Raw genomic sequence first — 24127 nt, 5'->3', positions numbered from 1 at the left:
AAGCTTTAAAAGAAGGAGTGTATTGAGAGACAAGGGTATTACATAATGATAAAGGGATCAGTTCAACAAGAAGATGTAACAGTTGTAAACATCTATGCACCCAACATAGGAGTACCTAAATATATAAAGCAAATATTAACAGACATAAAGGGAGACTTGACAGTAATAATAGGTGACTTTCATGCCCCACTTATATCAATGGATAGATCATCCAGACAGAAATTCAGTAAGGAAACAGTCGCTTCAAATGATGCATTAGACCAGACAGACTTAATAGATACATACAGAACATTCCATCCAAAAGCAGCGGAATACACATTCTTTTCAAGTACACCTGGAACATTTCCCAGGATAGATCACATTTTAGGCCACAAAACAAGTTTCATTAAATTTAAGAAGACAGAAATGATATCAAACAGATTTTTTTAAAAAACAGAAACAGGGGCGCCTGGGTGGCTCAGTCGGTTAAGTGACTGCCTTTGGCTCAGGTCATGATCTTGGAGTCCCAGAATCAGTGGGGAGTCTGCTTCTCCCTCTGACCTACCCCTTCTCGTGCACTCTCTCTCTCAAATAAATAAAATCTTAAAACAAACAAACAAATAAACAGAAACAGACTCATAAATACTGGGAACAAACTGGGGGTTGCCAGAGAGGAGGTTGTGGAGGGATGGGCGGAATGGGTAGAGGGGATTAAGAGGGACAAAATTCCAGTTATAAAATAAACGTTGGGACACCTGGCTGGCTCAGTCAGTTAAGCGTCTGCCTTCGGCTCAGGTCATGGTCCCAGGGTCCTGGGATCGAGCCCCACATCGGGCTCCCTGCTGAGCGGGGAGTCTCCTTCTCCCTCTCCCACTCCCCCTGCTTGTGTTCCCTCTCTCTCTCTGACAAATAAATAAATAAAAATCTTTTAAAAAATAATAAATGTCACAGGGATGAAAAGTACAGCATTGGGAATATAGTTAGTCATATTAATAACTTTGTATGGTGACAGATGGTAAATACACTTATCATGGTGAACATTTTGTAATGTTTATAAATGTCACATCACTATGTTGTACATATGAAACTAATAGAATATTATTTGTCAACTATACTTCAATTTAAAAAAGTTTCAGTAAGGTGCTTGCGGCTGCACAGTATTAAGTGGTGAAGTTAGTTTTGTGCCCAGAGTCCATAGGCCTCATACTCAGGTGGCTTGCCTTTCCAGGATCTGTTTGCTGAGATCCCTCTGGCTGAAAATAGATCTGTCTTATAAAGCTCTTACTGGGTGCTTGCAGCCTGGTGCTGAGTTGGCCCTCCATAAGGATGGCTGCTGGGGAGGAAACTGAACTTCTGAGTTCTCTGTGACTGCATTTCTCATACTGGATGGCAGGCTGGGTGCTCCCTGGGTCTGCATTCCTTTCCATACCACACAGTGCCCCCTGGTTGGTCCCAGTCTCGTATCCCAGCAGCCAAGGACCTGGGCATCCTTCTACTTCTCCATCCATAGGGGCTGTGAAGCCAGGCTGCAGACTGAACACATGGTAACTCTACCTCTTCACTCTTCTTCCTCCTCCCCCTCTGCCTCCAGTCAGTGCTCTCCTCCTCCAAGCCAGCATCCTACCTTGCAGGCAGAGGACGTCATTCCCTGAATAGGGGGAAAATGGAAGCCAGTGGGTTGGGCTGGGAGCTGACTGCTGGGGACCTTTGGGGCCTGATGAATCTGATGGGGCAGGACAGGGTCTGAGGGTGGCCATTCACTGCAGGAGTCAGGAGTGTAGGCTGGGACTCTTGTGCTCCTCTTCCAGGGGCTGCCACCTGCCCACCATGGCAGATAGAGGGTTCCTGGTACCCTGTACCTTGAGTTGCCAGAGTCAGGGGCTGTGGTTGGAGCATGATGCTTATCTGAGCAAATAGGTTTTCACAGGAGTGAAAGTAGAAGGAAAAGAAAGGGAGGGAAATGGGAAGAGGTGAGTATACGGAGCACTTCCTATAGGAAGTGCTCCTAAGCAGGAGCAGGTCCTGCTTAGTGGTCAAGGCTTGTGGGATACCAGGTAGCTGTTGACTGGGCGCCCCATTTTTAAGCACGCATGTGTTTCCATTATGCCCGGAGGAAGTGATCTGGATGCTTTCCTGGCAGTCCATGGGGAAGAGGGATGAGCCGGTTTCAAAGAGGGCCTTCTCCATGCCAGCCATCCCATTAAAGGGAGGGTTCTGATTTCAGAGAATTACAGGCATTGCAAGGCATCCTAGAGGTAGGGAAACTGAAGCCCAGTTAGGGAAATACACTTGGCCGAGGTCCAACAGTGAGTTAAAGACACGGCTAGATACATTCATTCACTCATCCATCCATTTATTTATTCATCAGGCATTGTTTACATATCTGCTGTGTGCCAGGTCCTGTGCTAGACGCTGGGGGTGTGGCAATGCTGAGACTAGCCAGGCCCTGCCCTCCTGGATTCCCTAGTCCCCAGTACAGAGAAGTGGATGAGCTGATTACTATTTAGATTTCAGGGACCGGGGGTCAACGGTCAAACAAGTCTCCAAGATAGGCCAGTTCTGCCCGTACTTCCAGCCTCTTTTCCTCCTCTCCCCACTCAGTCCCTGGGTTCTGGTCGCTCGGGCCTTCAGAACACACCGGCCTCATTGCCACCATGGGTCCTTGGCACTGGCTGTCCTTTCTGCCTGGAATGTTCTTCCTCTAGGTCTTTGTATGGCTGCCTCCTCCACAGCATTCATGACTCTGCTTGGATGCCACCTCCTCAAAAGCCCTCTCGCTGAGCCCCTGACCTAAAAGCTCCCACCCCCACAGTGTTTGGTTATCTGCTCTCTTGTTTCATCTCCATCTCCCTCCTGGAGGACAGCGCTCAGTACTTAAGCGGTGCCTGGCACCTAGTAAGTGCTCAGTTAATATCGGCCAGTGGTCTTAGGAAAGGCTCGGGGACTCTTCTTCCCGGAAGGTCTCTGAGCGCTTCGTGTTTGCCATCTCTACAGAGGACAGACGCTCCTTTTACAAATAGTAAACTGAGTTGCAGAGAGAGGCAGTAACTGCCTGAATTCATAAAGTTCCCACAGTCCCTCACCTCACCCTCACACTCCCCCCAGTCTTGGGGACATCAGAGCCAGTCCTTTACATGTTTCTCCTCATTGTACTGAGACCCCAAGAGGCTCTTCTGCCCCAAGGACACTCAGGCCGAAAGCAACAAATTCTCTCCGTTTTTGTTTAACTGGGAAGATCTCAGCCTTAATATCTGAAAGATAGCTTTGCTGGATGTAGAATTCTGAGTTGACAGTTTTGTGGTGTTTTGAGCACTTTTGATGATGCCCACCTGCATCAGATGGTGCGTTTACACACCAGCTCCCCGCGGGCATTGGTTGGGGACTGTTCTTGGGAGCATTGACTCCCCAGCATTTCTGGCCTTTCCTGCATAGGCAGAGGGGCTTCAGTCCACAGAGGAAGCAGGGGGCAGGTGGACTTTGGGCCAAGTACGTATGGCTGAGGAGACGCGGTAGGACACACATGTCACCTGCTATGGATGACCCGCCATGGTGACACAGCAGCAGGGCCACAATCTGAGCTCAAGGTCGTGTGACAGCAGATTCCATGTTCTTAGCCGCTGCTTGATTTGGTGAATGGAGAGCTGGCAAAGAACAGCAGAAGCTTGCTAGAAGCCTTGTCAAGATTACTTACCTGGACTGTTTCTCATTTACATATTCCACAGATTGTTAGAGACACCTGCTCTGTGCCCATCCTCTGGCTGGGCTTTCAGGTCACAAAGATGAACCAGGCATGTTTCCTACCCTCAAGGTAAATATGTCTGCTGGGAGATGGTCGTCTAAGGGGATAAACCCACACTTTGTTCCCCATCCTATCTGTGTCGACTAGGGAGTCCTTCCTGGAGGAAGTGTTGCCCAAAGCACTGGAGATGACTTTTGGCGGGCATCACACCTATTCCTTTCACTTTACAGATGAGGGAACACGGGACTGTAGCAGAGAAATGGCCTGCAGAAGAGGGCAAGAGGCATCCTGGAGGCCAACCTCTGAGTGGCCGTGTCCTCCTTTGGGCTCTAGTCCCAGATACAAGACAGTGCACACTGTCCCGGACGCAGCTGCTCAGTGCCTACCCCCTCCATCCTATCCAGAGCTCTTTCCTTCAAAGGGCGGCAGACTCAAGACTCTGCTCTAAGCCTCAGCACTGGGCCATTTCACCTTTAGCAATATAAGCAACCTCTTCTGAGAGAATTTCGTATACCAGTGTGGGAGAAGGTGTGTGTACACCTCAGGCTGGGAGTGTGAGAGGGCATCTTAAGGTTTGGTGAGTTGGTTTTTCTCCTCTGGATTTACATAGTCCTCAGCTGAGTCCTGGAGGGGAAATGAGCCATAAGGGTAAAAAGGTAAAAAAAAAAAAAACAACCCAAAACGAACAAACAAAAAAACTTCTATTTCCAAACTCTACAGCATGAATTTCTCCAGGAAGCTTTTTTTTTAAAATGATTTTATTTATTTATTTGTCAGAGAGAGAGGGTGCTCTAACAGGGAGAATGGCAGGCAGAGGGAGAGGGAGAAGCAGACTCCCTGCTGAGCAAGAAGCCCCATGCGGGACTTGATCCCAGCATCCTGGGATCATGACCTGAGCCGAAGGCAGACACTTAACCAACTGAGCCACCCAGGCGTCCCTCCAAGAAACTTTTAACAGATACTTTCCACCCCCCCACAAAGCTTTTGTAACTATAATAGGTCTGTCTTATGGGGATATGGACCTAATAATGACCTATAACACAACCCATTGTGGATATTTGGCCAGTGGTACAGTCGAACTCCCCTGAAATGAGTTGTTACAGTGACCTAGTCTACTTGATCTGGCACTGCAGGGGGCCTTCACAGTCATCCAGTCCATTCCTTTCACTGGCCAGATAAGGAACGCAGGCCCAGAGCTGCTGCGGGGCCTACTCAAGAGAGCCCCGAGAGCTCAGTCTAGAGAAGACCAGCTTCTGGGTGGCCTTGTCCTCCTTTCTGTGTGTGAGGTCATTCAGTTTTGGGCAACACACTCAAGTTCATAGCCAGGTTCCTATCCTAAGCATTTACCACACTGTCCTGCCCAGAACTCTTTCACTTAAAGGGCCGAAGACTCAGGACCCCTCTCCAAGCCCTGGCACTGGACCCGTTGGCCTCTCAGAAACCTAAACTCCCTCCCCTGCAGGCAGGTAGTAGCCACTTTGGAGTTGGTTTTTGCAGGCCGTTAGAGAGACTTGCAGTTTGTACTCTCCTAACAAAAGGCCAAGTGTGATTCCACTACAACTCTCATTTCTCCCAATCTTCTTACAAATACGTGTTTGCCAACTGGTACTACAACACTTGAGCAGCCAGCAGCTATGCACTTAGGTTGAATTAACTTTCTTAGAAAAGTAGGCCAATAGCTTGGAAACTGTTCTACCGATATTTTAGAACCCAGGAAAACAAAAGACCCCTTCTGAAAGCATGTTCTGTCTTGTTACATAAAGAGACACAAGAGATTTTAGATTCCCGCATAGATGGCATAATTGGTACCCCTGTCCCCCTCCAAAGCACAGCCCCCAGACAAAACTAGGTCTCTTATGAGAACTGCAGAGTTGGATCGTAATTTTCTATTTCAAGGCCAAGTATCTTGGTTTAGGAAAAATAATGGAGGTAAGGCAGAGAATAAGGAGTAGTCTCTGTCTGGTACCCCTTGAATTAGGGAGACCAAAAAAAAAAAGAAAAAAAGGATGTTCTGAAATTAGAAGTGGAAAAGAAGGTTGTGGAGACCTAGAGGAGAAGGAAATCCACGGCATTGGCTGAGCCCAGACCTGTTGGGGTGTGGGGGCATAGGTGGTAAGTGAGGGCTGACAGGAAGGAAGCCAGTAGGGCACAAGGAGGTAGCTCTAACCAGCTGGGCTTTACAAAAAAAAAAAAAAAAAAAAAAACCCAAGTGGGAAACAGATTCATTTGTAAATCCGTCAATTTGTATGTAAATTCAGATTGATATGTAAATTAACCCCTAACATCTTCCACAGTCCCCATCACAAGGCCAAACAATAGGGTTACCTTCCTTTAACTCCACTGGTCATCCTAAGAGGTTTCATTGGAATTAAAATATTCATGAAGAATGAGGGAAAATCCAGATTGAGAGCAAGTTTTACAGTGTGATTTTCCCTGGCCTATATCACCAGCCCTAACACCCCAAGAAACACAAACGATGCTTCTATTTCTTCACCTTAATCAGAAGGAATTTTCAAAGATGTCTCATGAATTCCATGGACCCACATCAAAATCTCAACTCCAATAAGGAGTCAGACAGAAATATTACAAGGTGCTAAATTGGTTCTTCTGGTATTTATTTAATATAAAAACTTAGACTTTGGAACCTCACCGTGGCCAAATTTGTTAGATGAATAGATTCTGTAGTCCCAAAACAGGTGAGTGTTCAGTGTTTATTCATTCTGAACTGGAAGCCAGGAGGTTAGCTACCAGCCGTGAATCCTGGCCAACATGTGGGATGTGAAGGGATGAGGAGGTCATCTTCATAGTCATTGAGTTGCTGTCCAAGAGTAGCAACCACAGCCAAGGCCATAAATCATGGTCCGTTCACCTCACTGTGCTCTTCCTCACCCTGCGAAACATGGGAAAGACTCAATCCATAGGCAAAATAAAAATGATGTTTGGAATAACTCTGTTGACACACTCCTGATATTTCAGGCACCATGCACAAATTGGCATATTCTCTCTCATAACTGGTAGCCTTGTAATATTGTACATCAGTATCTCAATTATTAAATATAATCACATGGGCGCCTGGGTGGCTCAGTCAGTTAAGTGTCTGACTCTTGATTTCAGCTCAGGTCATGATCTCAGGGTCGTGGGATTGAGCCCTGTGACTGGCTCTGCGCTAGGGGTGGAGCCTTCTTGGGATTTTTCTCCCCTCTCCCCACCCCCCATTTCTCTCTTAAAAAAATAGAATCACGCTAGAAGAGAACATCAGTTCATCAGGATCTTACACTTATTGCAGAAAAAGACAACTATCCAAGAAAATAATTTTTACTTTGCTAAGACTTTTTTTTTTTAAGCTGTTGTTTGCATTGTGTTTTGTTTTGTATACTGTTTAGAGGAGATCGCAGGGGGTGAGCATACATTCAGTCTAATAGCTTTCATGTTTTCCAGCTACAGTCATGGCAATGAAGTTTGATCTCTGGAATGATGTCTCTTAGACACTACAACCTCACAGCGATTCCTCAGAACAGGCTGTACCCATTTCCGACCCTCCATCTTTGCTTGTGCTGTTCCCATTCCAAACCCTTCCGCGTCTAGCGCCATCATTTGGGTCTTGCCTGTGTTCCTCTCACATTTTCTGCCTCCTTTCACTCACCTCCTTCCTCTTCCTTCCCTTTCGCAACCTTACCTGCCCAGAGTCTGTCTCCCCTCCCTGAACCCTATAGGCCTGAAGTGTGAATCACTCATTAAGAGACAACAGCTGGGACATGGGCTCCCACTGAAAACTGTTTTGTGGGTGTCGTTCTTATGTTCCCTACCTGCACAGTGAGCACTTGAATTTTCAGATGGGGTGACCTACTTTCTTGTTTCCTCATTTGAAGCTAGGGTAGTGCTTTGCATGTAGTAAAAAAATGAGCAATGATTATAATAACAGCTGAAACTTTTGGCAGGCTTACTGTGTGCCAGGTACTGTGCTGAGCAATATGCATTAATTAGGATTATTGCTATTTTGCAGATGAGAAAATAAAGACAGGGAGAGGGTAATAATTCGCCCAGATCACAGAGCTGACGACTGGTACAATGGAATTTTTCATCATATATTCCATTTGGTTCACTAGACTCTCTCTTTGAGAAGAAAATGGCTACGTGCATATTTTCACATATCTTTTGTTTTTTAAGATTTATTTATTTATTTTAGAGAGAGAGAGAGAGAGAGAGAGAGAGCATGCAACCATGCATTGTGGGGAGGGGCAGAGGGGGAAAGAGAGAGAGAGAATCTCCAGCAGACTCCCCACTGAGCATGGAGTCCAACACAGGACTCTGTACCACGACCATGAGATCATGACCTGAGCCAAAATCAAGAGTCAGATGCTTAACCGACTGAGCCACCCAGGCACCCCCAAAATTGGTTGTTTTTTTATAAACAGAGAGAAAGCCATCTGCCTTTTCTGAGTGGTAGTCAGTCTGTGGACACACAGTATCATTGTAGTCTGGAAGTCTCACACATTAAAAAGCAAGATAAGATCAAAGCTTGAATATGGCCAACATCTCTGCTCATTTGAATTTAACATTTCCAAGGTATGCCTATTTTGGTGAATCTTTCAGTTTATTGGTATGGTTTAACTAACAAAATATAAAACTAGTTCATGGAGTATTCTTGTAATTTCGTATACCTGTATTTGGAAGTCTAGTTCTTTCTTTTTTGAAGCAAAAGGAACAAAAAACATTTTCCGCATTGAAAGCAAACTGGTGCAGCCCCTGTGGAAAACAGTATGGAGATTCCTCAAGAAGTTAAAAAATAGAACTACCATATATATGATCCAGTAATTGCACTACCGGGTATTTACCCAAAGAATACAAAAACACTTATTTGAAAGGATATATGCACCCCTATGTTTATTGCAGCATTATTTACAATAGCCAGATTACAGAAGCAACTTAAGTGTCCATTGGTAATGAAGAGATAAAGAAGATGTGGTGTGTGTGTGTGTGTGTGTGTGTGTGTGTATACAGTGGAGTATTATTCAGCCATAAAATATAATGAAATCTTGCTATCTGTGACAACATGGATGGAACCAGAGGGTATTATGCTAAGTGAAATAAGTCAGCCAGAGAAAGACAAATACTATAGGATTTCACTCATATGTGGAATTTAAGAAACAAAACGGAACAAATGGAAAAAGAAGAGACAAACCAAAAAACAGACTCTTAACTATAGAGAACATACAGGTGGTCACTAGAGAGGAGGTGGGGGCATGGGTGAAACAGGTGATGGGGATTAAGAGTACACTTACCATACTGGAGGGTGTTATGCTGAGTGAAATAAGTCAATCAGAGAAAGACATGTATCATATGACCTCACTGATATGAGGAATTCTTAATCTCAGGAAACAAACTGAGGGTTGCTGGAGTGGTTGGGGGGTGGGAGGGATGGGGTGGCTGGGTGATAGACATTGGGGAGGGTATGTGCTATGGTGAGCGCTGTGAAGTGTACAAGACTGATGAATCACGGATCTGTACTTCTGAAACAAATAACGCAACATATGTTAAGAAAAAAGAAAAAGAAGAAGATAGCAGGAGGGGAAGAATGAAGGGGAGTAAGTCGGAGGGGGAGTCGAACCATGAGAGACGATGGACTCTGAAAAACAAACTGAGGGTTCTAGAGGGGAGGGGGGTGGGGGGATGGGTTAGTCTGGTGATGGGTATTAAAGAGGGCACGTTCTGCGTGGAGCACTGGGTGTTATGCACAAACAATGAATCATGGAACACTACATCAGAAACTAATGATGTACTGTATGGTGATTAACATAACAATAAAAAATTATTTAAAAAAAAGAGTACACTTACCATGATGAGCACTGAGTAATGTACAGAATTGTTGAATCACTGTATTGTACACCTGAAACTAATATAACAATTATACTGGAATTAAAAATAAATATAAATAAATAATTTTGAAATTGAAAGCAAAAAACCCATTTCCCCCCCACACATTATCTTATGATACATTTTGGCATTTGTTAATGTCATGTATGCCAGTAGCTACTCCAGTATATCCCCTCTGTTCCACTGATAAGTATTGCCCTTTTGAGCCAGCATTAGTCTTAACAATTAGTGTTCTGTAGTTCGTGGTCAGTTGAGTAAATAAATAATAAATAAAGAAATATGTGGTCAGTTGAATCTCTTACATACTTATTAGACTATTTGTTTTCTTGCTTATTTTTCCATTTTAATTGAAATTGTGCTAAAATCAGAAAATTTGGAGCAAATGGTCATATGTACATATATGCTGTCCTCCCATCCAAGAGCATATCTGTAGTGACTCATTTTGCAAATAACACTTAAATCTCTTTTTAATTAAAAAAAATTTTTTTTAAGATTTTATTTATTTGAGAGAGAGAGAATGAGAGAGAGAGAAAGCACATCGGGGGGAGGGTCAGAGGGAGAAGCAGACTCCCTGCTGAGCAGGGAGCCCGATGCGGGACTCGATCCAGGGCCTCCAGGATCATGACCTGAGCTGAAGGCAGTCACTTAACCAACTGAGCCACCCAGGGGCCCTAATTAAAAATTTTTTTTAATTTTTATTTTATTTTTTTTAATTAACATATAGTGTATTATTTGTTTCAGGGAAATAACACCTAAATTTTAACGTTTTCTGTCAGCATTGCTTAAATCTCTCAGTGGCCCCTAATCTCTCTTTAGCAACAGGGTCCAATTCTCTTTGTAGCCCTCAGTAGCTAAGTGAATGTTGTGCAGAAGCTTCTCTTTACACTGACCTAGTTTTGCTCGGACCTTAACCTTCTTTCTCTGAGGCCAGTAATTGTAGGAGGCCTGATCTTGGTCCCTTTCTTTCTAACATCCAGAACATAGAAGACAGTTTTCTGGAAATCAGTTGCTTCCATTTGGTAGAGTCTGTATCACTCCATCCACTCCTGCTCACCCATTTTTGTCCTTCTACCAGCATCTGTAAAACACTTGGGGATCAAGAGATGTTCGGAAAAGGTCAAAAATGCGGCGCCTGGGTGGCTCAGTCGGTTAAGCATCTGACTTTGTTTCAGGTCATGATCTCAGGGTCCTGGGATGGAGCTCATCGGGGAGCCTGCTTCTCCCTCTCCCTGTTCCACTCCCCCCACTCATGCTCTCTCTGTCTCTCTCAATTAAATAAATGTTAAGTCTTCAAAAAAAAAAAGAAAACCACTGCGGTGATGTTATCACAGGTCTATGCATGTGTCCAAACTCATGGAAACATATGCATTAAATATGTGCATTTTTATGATTAAGTATACTTTAATGAGGCTGAAAGAAAGAAAACAGAGTTTTTGGTAAATTGGTAAATTTGGTAAGCTTTGGTGAATTAAGTCATATGGTAATTCGATCCTTCAAAGAATGGCCCACTTGTTCACTTGGTCATTCTGTGACTTGGCTTTTGGTGACATGGCTCTTGATGAACTGACTTGGAGCCAAATCCATGACTTCTAATACCAAGCAAATGAGGCAGCGTTTTTATCCGCGGATAGATCCTCTTTAGAACTTCCCCATGGAAACCAGTGCTTTATCATGAGAAGGAAAATTCTGGGATTTTATCGTCACACAATTGTGGGAACAAATCACTCTTGACTTTCCCTTTCCCTGGCCTTTTCTAGTTCCTTTCTCCCTTTTCCTTCCCAATGTAACAGGCTAGAAGGGCAGAAGGGGTGGGAAGTGTCAGGGGTCTAGTGAGGGTTGGGGTCTGGGTGGTAATGGGGACGGCCACGGCAGGGCCTTTGTGTGTAGCACCCTGCTCCTCCCAATGCCTGATATTTGCTGGGAGAGGCAGTTGCTGCAGAAGCCACAGACGTCTTTCCGCATGCGTTCCCCAGAGTTCCCAGAAGGAAAGTGTATGAGTGCTGCTATGGCAACCATTTTCAACCAGTGGGAAGTAAAGCTGAGACATTTCTGCCTGCTCGGGTTCCATCAAGGAGGGGGAAGTAGGAGACAGCTGAGAGAAGGAGAGTACAATCAGTCCTAGCAACTATCTGACCTCAATAAGAGGAGCAGCCTGTAGTATTCATACTCCGTTTCGTTCCAGCAGGACGTGAGCCGGCAGGGCTGTGCCGGGATGAAGAAGAATGATAAGCCTCGCCCCTGGTATGTATTGGGGGTCCTTATTTGCCAGTCACTGGGTTCAGGGCTCAGTATCTGTTAGGCCGTTTCCTTCTCACAACAGATATTAATATTTTCTTTTTTTAAATATTTTATTTATTCATTTGACAGAGAGAGAGAGAGACACAGTGAGAGAGGGAACACAAGCAGGGGGAGTGGGAGAGGGAGAAGCAGGCCTCCCGCTGAGCAGGGAGGCTGATGCGGGGCTCGATCCCAGGACCCAGAAATCATGACCTGAGCCGAAGGCAGACGCTTAACGACTGAGCCACCCAGGCGCCCCCAGATATTAATATTTTCATATTAGATTTCAGAAAACAGACGAAGAGCATTAATTTGCCCAAGACTCAAACCCAGAGCTTCTGTGCTTTTTGCTCCGCTATTCCCAGATTCTGAGATCAGGGCCTCTGTTGTACACTTGATAGTTTCCTTTAAAGATATCTTTTACGGGGACACCTGTCTGGCTCAGTTGATAAAGCATGCAACTCTTGATCTCAGGGTGATGGGTTCAAGCCCCACGTTGGGCGAGGAGCCCACTGAAAAAAAAAGTCTATTAAAAAAAACTTGAGAAAAATAAGGATATCTTTTATGAAGCATAGATGACAGAGATTATACTATAATGGTTATCAGCGCAGAATCGGGGCAATTTACATAGCACCTTTTTTTCCCCCAAATTTCCTTGCCTATAAAATGGAGATAACAATGATGCCTATTGAATAGGATCTTTATGAGGATGAAATCAAATAGTTCATTGAAAGATTAAGAACACCTGGCACATTATAGCCTTTCTCCTTAAGGTTTACATATTCCTGCTGTTAGGAGGAGTATAAATGGTACTCTTTTAAATGGTCTTAATTGGTGAAATGAAAAGACCATGATCTGTGTCAGAATCCTGTTTTGTTATTTAGTCCATGAAATCTCCAAGGCTGGGAGCCCCTGCCCTTAACCCATGTGCTTTGTATGTGGAGTGGTTGATTTTTCGTGTTGAAACAACTGGTCTCCATCCCAACAAGCTAAGGAAAGTACTTTGCTAAGTGTTCTCTCTCTTCAGGAGGAACTGTTGAGCTTGCTGCCTGGAAGCCACCGCACACATCCAGGCCTGCCACACACAGGTTGTGCTGCTGAGCTGGCATAGAGAGGTAAGCACGTGGGAGTGGGAAGGAAGGAGTGTGGAAGGCGGGGTGGCTTCGTGGGAAGAAGACCAACTGTGGACTCACAGGGTTGCAAACCACGGATCTGCCACAGACTGGCTTTGTGACTTCAGGCAGGTTGTTTCAGCTGCCTGAGCCTCATCTGAGCAATGTGATCATAATAGGGGTTGACAAGGCTGAAAATAAGATGAAATGAAGGAATTCGTATAGAGCACACAGAACAAGGCCAGGCTTGCTGTAGGTCTTCAGTAAACATTAGCTACCCCAATCATGATGATTAAGAGACTAACAACAATAGACAGAATAAAAACGTAGGGGCATTGGAAAGAGCCCACATCTTCCCTGCAGCTGGGAAAATTTTCTCAGTACTCCAGGCACAGGTGTGGCTTGAGCTGTCGCTGTTAGAGTGAATGCCCAGACGCCAAGGCCTGGGCGGGACTCGTGAGGACACTGAGTGCTGAGCACGTAGGCTCCGGAGCTGAGAGACTGCTGTTGGGGATGGCAACCAGCCTCAGTTCTGCTCGCTTGTCCAAATCCCATAAAGTGCATCTGACCAGTTGCTGTGAACCTCGTAGTACCACAGCAGGTGCCAAACCGTAGCCTTGCCCTCTCCCTGTGTTCCCTGTGTACGTGTGTGGTGGAGGCGGCACGCGGTACCTCTGGAATGGGAGCCCGAAACACCCAGCCCCACAGCAAGGGCTTTCCTAAGGGGCAGAGCTCTGAGCTCCTTTGTGTCATGCTTTTGGGGCAAGGACAGCAGGGACCCCTGGAGAGAGTAAGTAGTCTGGCTCCTGGCGTGATCTTTCAGGCAAATACAAAGGATTTGTTGGGCAGGCATCATGGAAAGAGGCTGGTTTCTCCGCATCTCACTTGGTGCCCAGCCCGTGCACTGCATTCTCTGGAGGGAGGACCCCTGGTCAACCACGCTCTGACATGTAGCTGCCTTCCTAGCCCAGTGCCTATGGCAGAGGCCTTCCTCAGGCACCTCTGCTAACGCCTCCTCATCTGAGGCAGTGGGGCACTTAAAGACACATTTTCTCCACTCAGTACTCAGTACTTTTCCAATCTCAGCCCTTCCCGCGCCTCCTCCTGCCTGTGGGTCCATAAGATGGCAGGAGCCTTCTGTTCAGGGCTTCCTCCACGGTGAGACCATCCCTCGAGGCTGCGCTAATCCATTTGACCCTTGCTGGAGCCGGCCCATGGGAGGAAATGGAACAGTGGGGGGGTCGTCAGCACCTTCTCTGGTTCACCCTCTGGCTATACTATCAAAAGGAAGTGATTAGAGCCTTGACTGTTAGTTTTACTTTGACTTTTTACTTTGACTTCTTGTTTTAATCGACTACTCTGAAACCTGGTGACTCAGCTTTCTGTAGCTCAGCTCAGCTCTTGAGAAAGAGGTGCAGGAAGCAGGGTAGTTGATGTGGAAGAAAATCTCAGGGGGCACTTCACCAATGGGGTACCAGCAAAGCGTGCTGGCAAGTCAGCTGCAAGAGGCAGAGGATCTCACGGGGCACTTCGCCAGTGGGTGTCAGGAAGTGGCAGCAGAAGCCACGGGGCATTCTTGGAGGATGGCAGCGAATTGTTTTTTCCTTTTTTTTTTTTTTTTAAGATTTAGTTATTTATTTGAGAGAGAGAGCGCACGAGCGGGAGGGGCAGAGGGACAGGGAGAATCTCCAGCAGACCCTGTGCTGAGCACGGATCCCAACGCGGGACTCTATCTCAAACCCTGAGATCATGACCTGAGCCGAAATCAAGAGTCAGCCACCCAGGCACCCCGCAAATTGTTTATATAAGCTTTTGCGTTCCAAGATGGACCACTGGTCCTTCTCTTTAGCTCCCAACACCCTGGCTGAAATCGTTGGGTGGGTCAAATTAGAAATCCAACAGCGAGGGACTGTAAGAAGGCCAGGGAAGCAATTTGCTCACTACTCTTTCCTGTTCTCTGATGACGGAACCAGAAGTTGTCAGAGACCAGGGAAACTGAGTTGCACCCAATGACTGTTCTTAGATCTAAGCCCATCCCTGGTGCCAGTGGACAGTCTGCTGGGCATTGTGTTAATTGAGACTCATGCTTCTAATTAAAAAAAAAAAACAAAACGTAGAGCTCTTTGAGATTGCTCTGTCCAGTGACTTGACAAGTTTGCCTCTGTGATGAAAGAGGGAATCGTGTTCAACTTCACAAGGGAAAGGGGCTCCGAGTGAGGTGCGTCACCATAGACCCCCCTCCTCCAGAGTGCCTTGACGGTAGCCACTTTGCCTGAGGAGGAGGAAGAAGGGAGAGATGAGAGGGTAGGATTATCAGAGACCCTCCTCCTCAGCTTTGGACTCTGACAGATTTGGCCCACACATGAGGAGGCAATGGAAAAACTTGTCTGGAGCGCCCTTACAGAAGCTACGGAGGCCCCGCGCGCAGCCTGATAGTCTTTGGGGTCTACAGTGAGAGAGTGGGAGTGGGGTTTGATGAGGTGGTTCACCAGGCGAAGATTTTTAGGTTTGTTCATGCTGCTTCTGCTCGTTATCGAACCCAATTAAACCTCCACCCAATTAAGCTTCAGAATGAGGTTAGGTCAGTTGGTCAGCCACACAATCTGGATCTTCACTGAGAAATTTCTGGGCACTGAAAAAGTGGCTACTGCAAATAGAGCAAATTTGACTGACCAAAGAAACAATGTCAAAATGGCGATCAGGAGCCCTCTTGTGGACTTTCTGGGCAAGAGCTTTTTCCAAAGACAGCTCTGGGCCCAGTCACTCAATAACGGGTCCTCAAAGAAGGAGATTGATGTGCTCCCCACTAAGGAACTCTGGGCCAGTACCAGGTCATGGGGCACTTGATAGATGCTAGGGTCTGCATGGTGATGGCCCTCTGCCTCTCCTGGTGAATCGGGAGACAAATCCAAGAGTCCGAATGTCTTAGTGTCTTGGTCAGCTCAGGACAGAATGAGTGGCCTGCTATTGGCTTTGGTGGATACTGAGCACATGATCGATGGCTGTGAGGTAATCTTAAGACCAGAAATCCCAGTCATGTCACAGATCCAAGCAGATGTCTCAAATCACCTGGTGGAGGTGGTTCAAGAGTCTTCCATACTAAAATATAAATGGTACCTATAGGAATGAACAAAACTCAGCCCAGATGAGGTCTCATAACTCCAAGGAAAGATCTCAGGAATGTCTCTCTGGCTCCCTGGCATATTTCTCAAGGAGGCAGCCCAGTGAGGTCCCAGATAGAGAGGCTTCCTGGACCACAGATGGGCCTGTTCACTGTCAGCTCCTCCTGGTTAACTACTAACAAGCAGGGATGGGGTTCAGCTGCCATCCACTTCCCGGGTGTGGTAAGGGATGCTCAGTATAATGGGCAGAGCTTCGTGCAGGATGACTGGCTGGCTGTCCCGGCCACCTCAACAAAGAGGTTTGCTATATTTTTGCTGACTGGTGTACTGTGGCTAATGGCCTCGACATATTTTGGGGCCACTGGCAAGACTCAGATTGGCATGTAGAGCAAGCCTCCCTGTGGGGACTAGCCATTAGTAGAAGTCAGTTCTCCTAATAAGCTTCTTGTTACTCATATGGACGCTCACCAGAAAGACCCCAGCGTGGGGGTGGGGAACATCACAAACGGGTGGACTGTGCTCATCAACCACCTAGGGAGACTGAAGTGTCCTTTACCCCAGAGCAAGCAGACACGCCTCTAGGATCCACAAGAGAATGGCCGTTGAGAATTCAGTGTAGGGAAGGAAAAATTCTTTCTCTACCCTTCAAGGTCTTCTAGCTGGACTAAATTAAATCTACATGAGACAGAGTAATATGGAAAAAAACCCCAGTGTCATTATGTGAGCACAGAGGCCCAGTAATGAAATTGAGACCTAAAGAAATAAATGACCAAAACAGGCAGTTTTTATACTTTTTAGACAAAGAGACAATAAATTTATGAGGAATTGACAGGATAAAGAAAACAGATGTTTGGGAGCTTTTTTTTTTTAAGATTTTTATTTATTTGACAGAGAGAGAGTGCGAGAAAGGGAACACAAACAGGGGGAGTGGGAGAGGGAGAAGCAGGCTTCCCGCGGAGCAGGGAGCCCGATGCGGGGCTCGATCCCAGGACCCTGGGATCATGACCAGAGCTGAAGGCAGACGCTTGGCAGACGCTTGACGACTGAGCCACCCAGGCGCCCCTGTTGGGGAGCTTTAGTAGGGGATTCTAAGCGGAATTTAGGCTGAGGTAGTAGATTAAGAGGAAAAGAAAAACCCCACAAGGTTTGTTTCTACAGTTTTCTCAGCTTTGAAGTCTCTATCTCTGGTCACAAGGATATTTTTTAACTTCTTAGTACAAGGATGGTATTTTTCTCAGGGGAGATTTGTTTCCTGTTTCTTGGGGACAGGACGGTCTGAGTGTCCTTATATTGGCTGTAACTTTTCTTTAAAACTATCGGTATGCCAAAGTGGCACATTTTGGGGTGGCCTGCCCTTGGCCCTGCGTCGGAAACCATCCTAGACTGGGCCCACGTGCAGGGGCTGTCACTGCTGTCAGAAGAAAACATGGGGAGAAAGCTCCTTGATGTTGGTTCTGACAGTGATTTCTTGGATGTGACACCAAAAGCACATGCAACAAAGTGGGAATAAACGAGTGGGACTACCTCAACCTAAAAAGCTCCTGCGCAACAATGGAAACCATCAACAGAATGAAAAGGAGAAAATATTTGCAAGCCATGTATCTGCTAAGAGGTTAATATCTAAAATATATAAGGAACTCCTATAATTCAACAGGGAAAAGACAAGTTACTGGTTAAAAAATGGACAAAGGCCCTGGGTGGACAGTTTTCCAGAGAAGTCATGCACATAGCACCACTCCTCATCAGGAAAATGCAAATCAAAAGCACAATGAGATCTCACTTTCTGGGGGAGCAACATTTGCCACCCCAAAATGTGTCTCTGGCATGAGGATTAATTTAGGCTGATCATTATTATTTTTTTAAAGATTTTATTTATTTGACAGAGAGAGACACAGCGAGAGAGGGAACACAAGCAGGGGGAGTGGGAGAGGGAGAAGCAGGCTTCCCGCGGAGCAGGGAGCCCGATGTGGGACTCGATCCTAGGACCCTGGGATCATGACCTGAGCCGAAGGCAGACGCTTAACAATTGAGCCACCCAGGCGCCCCTAGGCTGATTGTTTTTAAGAAACCGAAGACTCAGGAAGTTTTTCTTTTTACTTCTCTCTTTTTACCTTTACCACTGCCTGAAAGAATTTCGATAGAGGGCCTCTTCCTGGAAACGAGCTACTATCCTAGATAATGACAGTATAATGTGACCTCAGGTGTGGTAGACAGGGAGAAACCTAGCAAAGTCTATGTGTTAAAATTCCTCTCTGCGCCTTGTTGTTTCTTTATGGCCCAGCAAATATCTGTTTCCCAAACATTTATTTTTCATCTTCCTGTGAATGACTCGCCTGCCCTTTGAAGTCTCAGACCCCTCCCCACTTCTCAGTTCAGGATGGCATACATAACTTCATTTTGCCTGTCTTTGGAATGGCTTATGTTTATGGGGATTCCCCACAGGTATATAATTAAATTTGTTTTTCTCCTATTATTCTGTCTTGTGTCATTTTGATTATTCAGCCAACCCACCAAAAGAACTAAGAGGGGAAGGGGGAAATTTTCCCTTCTCTGACAACCTTACCCCTGTTGGGATGGCTACTATCAAAGAGACAGGAGATAACAGGCGTTGGCGAGGATGTGGGGAAAAGGGAAGCCTCGTGCACTGTTGGTGGGAATGTAAATTGGTGCAGCCACTGTGGAAAAACAGTGTGGAAGTTCCTCAACATTAAAAATAGAATTACTGGGCGCCTGGATGGCTCAGTTGGTTTAGCCACTGCCTTCGGCTCAGGTCATGATCCTGGAGTCCCGGGATCGAGTCCCACGTCGGGCTCCCTGCTCAGCGGGGAGTCTGCTTCTCCCTCTGATCCTCTTCCCTCTCGTGCTCTCTATCGCTCTCATCCTCTCTCTCTCAAATAAATAAACAAATAAAAATATTTAAAAAAATAAAAAATAAAAATAGAATTACTGGGGCGCCTGGGTGGCTCAGTTGGTTTAGCAACTGCCTTCGGCTCAGGTCATGATCCTGGAGTCCCGGGATCGAGCCCCACATCGGGCTCCCTGCTCAGCGGGGAGTCTGCTTCTCCCTCTGACCCTTCCCCCTCTCATGTGCTCTCTCTCTCTCTCTCATTCTCTCTCTCTCAGATAAAAAAATAAAATCTTTAAAAAAAATTGAATTACTATATGATCTAACAATCCCACTTCTGGGTATATATCTGAAGGAAAGGAAATCAGAATCTTGAAGAGATATTTGCACTCCCATGTTCATTGCAGCATTATTCAAATTATTCACAGTAGCAAAACATGGGAACAACCTAAGGGTCTATAGATGGATGAACAGATAAAGAAATATATATAAAATGTGGGAGAGATATATAATGTGAGATATATATATAATGTGAGATATATGTAGATATATCTGCTGTCATTTTTGGCAACATGGATTAAACCAGAGGGCATTTTGCTAAGGGCAATAAGCCAGACAGAGAAAGCTAAATACTGTATGATCTCATTCATACATGGAATCAAAAAAAATTAAGTCAAACTCATAGAAACAGAGAGTTGAACGGTCATTGCCAGGGGCTGGGGCTGGAGGAAATCAGATGTTGGTCAAAAGATAAGTTCTGGGGAGCTAATGTTTGATGCGGTGACCACAGTTAATAATACTGTATTGTGTACTTGACATTTGCTAAGAGAGTCTATCTTTTTCTCTTTTTTTCAAGTTTCAGATATTTATTAATGATTTCATGTATTTAGAGGGGAACGATTTCCTGGATAACTGGAAAGTTGTGCAGGTGGCTTCTGGAAGACCTTCATTTTAAGCAGCTTTATGGTGAAACGTTTCATTTAGAAGTCTGGACCTTCTTCAGTTTGCTGCAATCTCCGTTCACTGAGTAGAACTGGTATTGATTCTTGGGACCCAGTTTGTTCCAGGGTTCTGGATTGAACAAATTCTAGGCACAAGACGTAGAACGCTGCCAGTACCTCTGGCCCCACGACATACGAAGGGGGCACCCAGCTTGGCTGCTTCTTGGAACGTCTCAGAAGATCTGGCAGAACGTGGTGGCGGCAGAAGCCTAGAGTCTGGAAGGAGAGAACAGATCTGCAAGGAAGAGATTCTGCTAAGAGAACAGATCTTCAGCCTTCTTTCTACACACAGAAAAGGTAACTGTGAGTTGAGGGATGTGTTAGAATTACCTTAATTGTGGTCATTTCACAATGTGTACGTATATCGAATTGGATTGTGCACTTTAAGTGTATACAACTTTATTTGTCAATTAAAAATAAAGCTGGGAAAAAATTACAAATAAACTGTCAAGTAGATCCATTGATGGATGGTTCTGTTGAGTTCAGCTATCCTTACTGATTTTCTGCCTACTGGATCTGTCAGTTACTAATAGAGGGAGTGTCAAAATCCCTCACATTAATAGTGGGTTATCTATTTCTCTGTGCATTTTTATCAGTTCTTGACTCTTGTATTGTGACGCTTCGTTGTAAAGTGCATATATTTCAAAGATCATTGTGTCTTCTCAGAGAATTGACCCCCCCCCTTATTATGTAATACCCTCTTTATTCCTGGGAAGTTTCCTTGTTCAAATGCCTTTTTTGTCTGAAATTAATCTCACTACTCCAGCTTTCGTTTGATTAGTGTCCGCGGTACCCCCCTCCCCTCTCTTTTACTCTTAATATATGTGTGTTTTTATATTCAAATGGGGTTTCTTGTAGACAACATATAGTCTGGTCTTGTTTATCATCCACCCTTACAGTCTCTTCTCTTAATTGGCGTATTTAGACCACTCCCATTTAAAGTGATTGTTGATATAGTTGGATTTGTACCTACCATGTTTGTCAAAATTTTGTATTTGTTGCACTTGTTCTTTGTTTTTTTCTTAATCTTCCTGTTTCTGCCTTCTCTTTTAATTGAGCATTTTTTATTATTCCATTTTCTCTTCTCTCTCAGCGTATCAGTTATATTTCTTTTTAACTTTTTAGTGGTTTCCCTAGACCTAGACTGTGCAACATAAATTTACAACTACTCTAGGTCCACCTTCAAACAGCACTGCGCCACTGTATGGGCAGTGTGGCTGTAACAGAGAATCCCCAGCTCCCCACTCCCGCCCCTTCATAACACTGCTACCGTTTCTTGCACTGACCTACGCGCTATGATCACCCGTACATTGTGGCTGTTATTCCTTTGAACAGTCGTCCTTTAGATTAAATAAGGAAAATAAAATACTGTATTTTAATCTTCATTTATTCCTTCTCTGACACCTCTCCTTTATTTATGTAGATCCAGATTTCTGACCAATACCATGTTCCTTCTCTCTGAAGAACATCTTTTAACATTGACTGGTGACAAAAATTCTCTCAGTTCTGTAAGTCTGAGTGTTAACGGATTGAATTGTGTCCCCCTGCAAAATTCATCTGTCAAAGCCCTAACTCCCAACATGACTGTATTTGGAGAGGGCCTTTAGAAAGGTCATTAATGTCCCCTGTGGCTATAAGGGTGGGGCCTTACTGCAATTTGACTGGTGTCCTTGTAGGAAGAGCAAGAGACACCAGGGATGCGCGCGCGCACACAGAAGGGTAAGGCCATGCGTGAAAATGGCTGTCTCCAAGCCGAGCAGAGAGGCCTCCCAAAAGGCAACACTAAAGCACCGTGATCTTTGACTTTCAGTCTCCCGAACTGTGAGAAAATCATTTTTTTGTTGTTTAAGTCACCCCGTTTGTGGTATTTTGTTATGACAGCCCTAGGAAACTACTACACCAAGAAAGTCATTATTTTCCCTTACGTCTGAAGGATGATTTTTCTGGATATAGATTCGGTTGGTGGGTTTTTTCTTTTAACACTTTAAATATTTCATTCTACTCTCTTCTTGCTTGCATGATTTTTGAAGCAAGTCTGATGTAATTCTTCCCTTTGTTCCTCTCTAAATAAGGTGTTTTTCTTCTCTGACTTTTTAAAAGATTTTTTCTTTGTCTTTGGCTTTATGCAGTTTGAATACGATATGCCTAGGGGTGTGTGTGTGTGTGTGTGTGTGTGTGTGTGTGTGTGTGTAGATAGATATATATATATATGTATATTGGCATTTATCCTGCTCGGTGTTCTCTGAGATTCCTAGATTTGTGGTGTGGTTTCTGTCATTAATTTTAGAAAAATCTCAGCCATTATTACGTCAAATAGTTCCTGTTTCTTTCTTTCTTCTGCTTTTGATAGTCTCATGATATATATGCTATACCTTTTGTAATTGCCCCACAGTTATTAGATATTCTGTCCCAATTTTTATTATTTTTTTTCTATTTCAGTTCAGTTTGGGAAGTTTCTGTTGACGGATCTTCAAGTGCTCTGATTCTATCTCCAGCCCTTTCCAATCATCTGATGGGTCCATCAGATGATGTATACTTGATTTCTGTTACAGTGGTTTCTTTTTCTAGTCTTTCCTTTATATTCTTTCTTAGGGTTTCTATCTCTATTTACATTACCTGTCTGTTCTTGCATGTTGTCTACTTTTCCCACGAAAGCCCTCAGCATATTAATCATACTTATTTTTAATTTCCCTGTCTGGTGATTTCAAAATCTCTGCCATATCTGAATCTGGTTCTGACACCTGCTTTGTCTCTTCAGATTGTTTCTTCTTTCCTTTTATCATGCCATGTAGTTTTTTGTTGTTGTTGTTGGAAGCCAGTCGTGAGTTATCAGGTATTAGGATTACAGTAAGTAGGCCTTTAGTATGATGTTTATTTTTGTCTAAGAGATAGGCTGTATTTACTGTTTTCTGTCTCTGTAGTATCAGAGGATTCAGTTTCCACTAGTGTCTTTGTTTTTGTCCCCCAGCATCTTTTGTTTCCCTAGCAAACACTTCTTCCATAGAATTTGAGCCTTGCAGTTCTCGGCTGTAATCTGTAATCCACTATTGTGAGCCAGGAGCCCTGTTGATGTTTGGTCAGGTCTGGACTGAAGGCACGCATTCTGTAATCCTGGGATTAGGTCTCAGTCTTTTAGTGTACCTGTCCCCCTGGGCTGGGACCTTCTCAGGTGTTTCTCTGTTTTTCCCCCCACCTTATGTGAAGAGAGAAGGCTCAGGGGGCCTGGAGTTTGCTCATTTCCCTTACCCTGAGTCCAGTAAGGCTTCTCCCTTGCTGGGTAAGCCTTTGTTGTGGAGAATACTCTTGGCTTCTTTCAAAATAGTTCTTTCTTGCCTCTCCCTGGCCCAACAGGAAGCAATTTGCTCTCCTCGGTTATCAAGAAAAGCTGTTGAGGATTCTAGGGGCAAACACCATGATTGTGGAGGGGGTGGCTACCTTAGGTGGGGCCCCCAGGAGTTTCATCTCTCAAGCTAGTCCACAGCTCACTGAAGCTGCCGTTCAAGTCCTGGTTCAAGTCCTGGTTGCACTCACCAGCACTTCCTGTCTCAGGGGTGAGGAGTTGTAGTCCCTGCAATCTGTCATCTCTGTCATCGCTGGTTCCTCTAGGTTCGGGGTGCAGCTGGTCCCATGACCTCAGTACTCTGATGTCTCCACAGAGTCATTGATTTTTAATCTGTTCATATTTTTTCTTGTTGTGAAGATGGGAGTGAAGACTTGTAACAAGCCCTTTAGGTGTTAGAGTAGAATCTTTCCTTTTAGATTTTAGACGTTTCCGTTAGCTCTTTGGACATATTAAAATAGCTGATGAAAGGCTTTATCTAGTAATTCCAATGCCTGTGCTTCCTTGGGACAGTTCTCTTGATTGCTCTCCCCTCCATACATGGGCCATCCTTTCTTGATTCTTCATGTGCCTCATAAAATTTTATTTAAAACTGGACATTTTTGAATATCGTCATGTGGCAACTCTGGGAATGAGATTCCCTTCCTGCCGGGCTTCGTTGTGGCTGCCTGTTGCAGTTCATGTTTATTTAGGACTTCTCTGAATTAATTCCACAAAGACTGTCTTCGTTGTTGTATATAGCCATTGAAGTCTTAGCTCAGTTAGCTCAGTGGTCGGCTAATGGTGGACAGAGATTTCACTGAATGCCTGGAACAAATAAATCTCGCCCTCGTTTCCG

General features: G+C 44.8%; 1 long non-coding RNA gene across 1 annotated transcript in view; it reads left to right on the top strand.

The window, feature by feature from the left end:
• The window catches only part of LOC148162987 (uncharacterized), a 65876-nt gene extending 44929 nt beyond the window's left edge, over window positions 1-20947 (top strand). Inside the window, exons 3-5 of the long non-coding RNA XR_015769503.1 lie at window positions 11775-11833; window positions 12897-12984; window positions 19805-20947. This is a non-coding gene — a long non-coding RNA (uncharacterized LOC148162987). The remainder of the gene's footprint in view (window positions 1-11774; window positions 11834-12896; window positions 12985-19804) is intronic.
• The last annotated feature ends 3180 nt before the right edge of the window (window positions 20948-24127 follow it).

Source organism: Eumetopias jubatus, unplaced genomic scaffold, assembly GCF_037043125.1.
Source record: "Eumetopias jubatus isolate StellerSeaLion01/CBP00866 unplaced genomic scaffold, mEumJub1_p1.0 scaffold_11, whole genome shotgun sequence".
Taxonomy (NCBI): domain Eukaryota; kingdom Metazoa; phylum Chordata; class Mammalia; order Carnivora; family Otariidae; genus Eumetopias; species Eumetopias jubatus.
The sequence above is the reverse complement of the archived record's forward strand: the minus strand, read 5'-3'. Positions and strand labels throughout refer to the sequence as shown.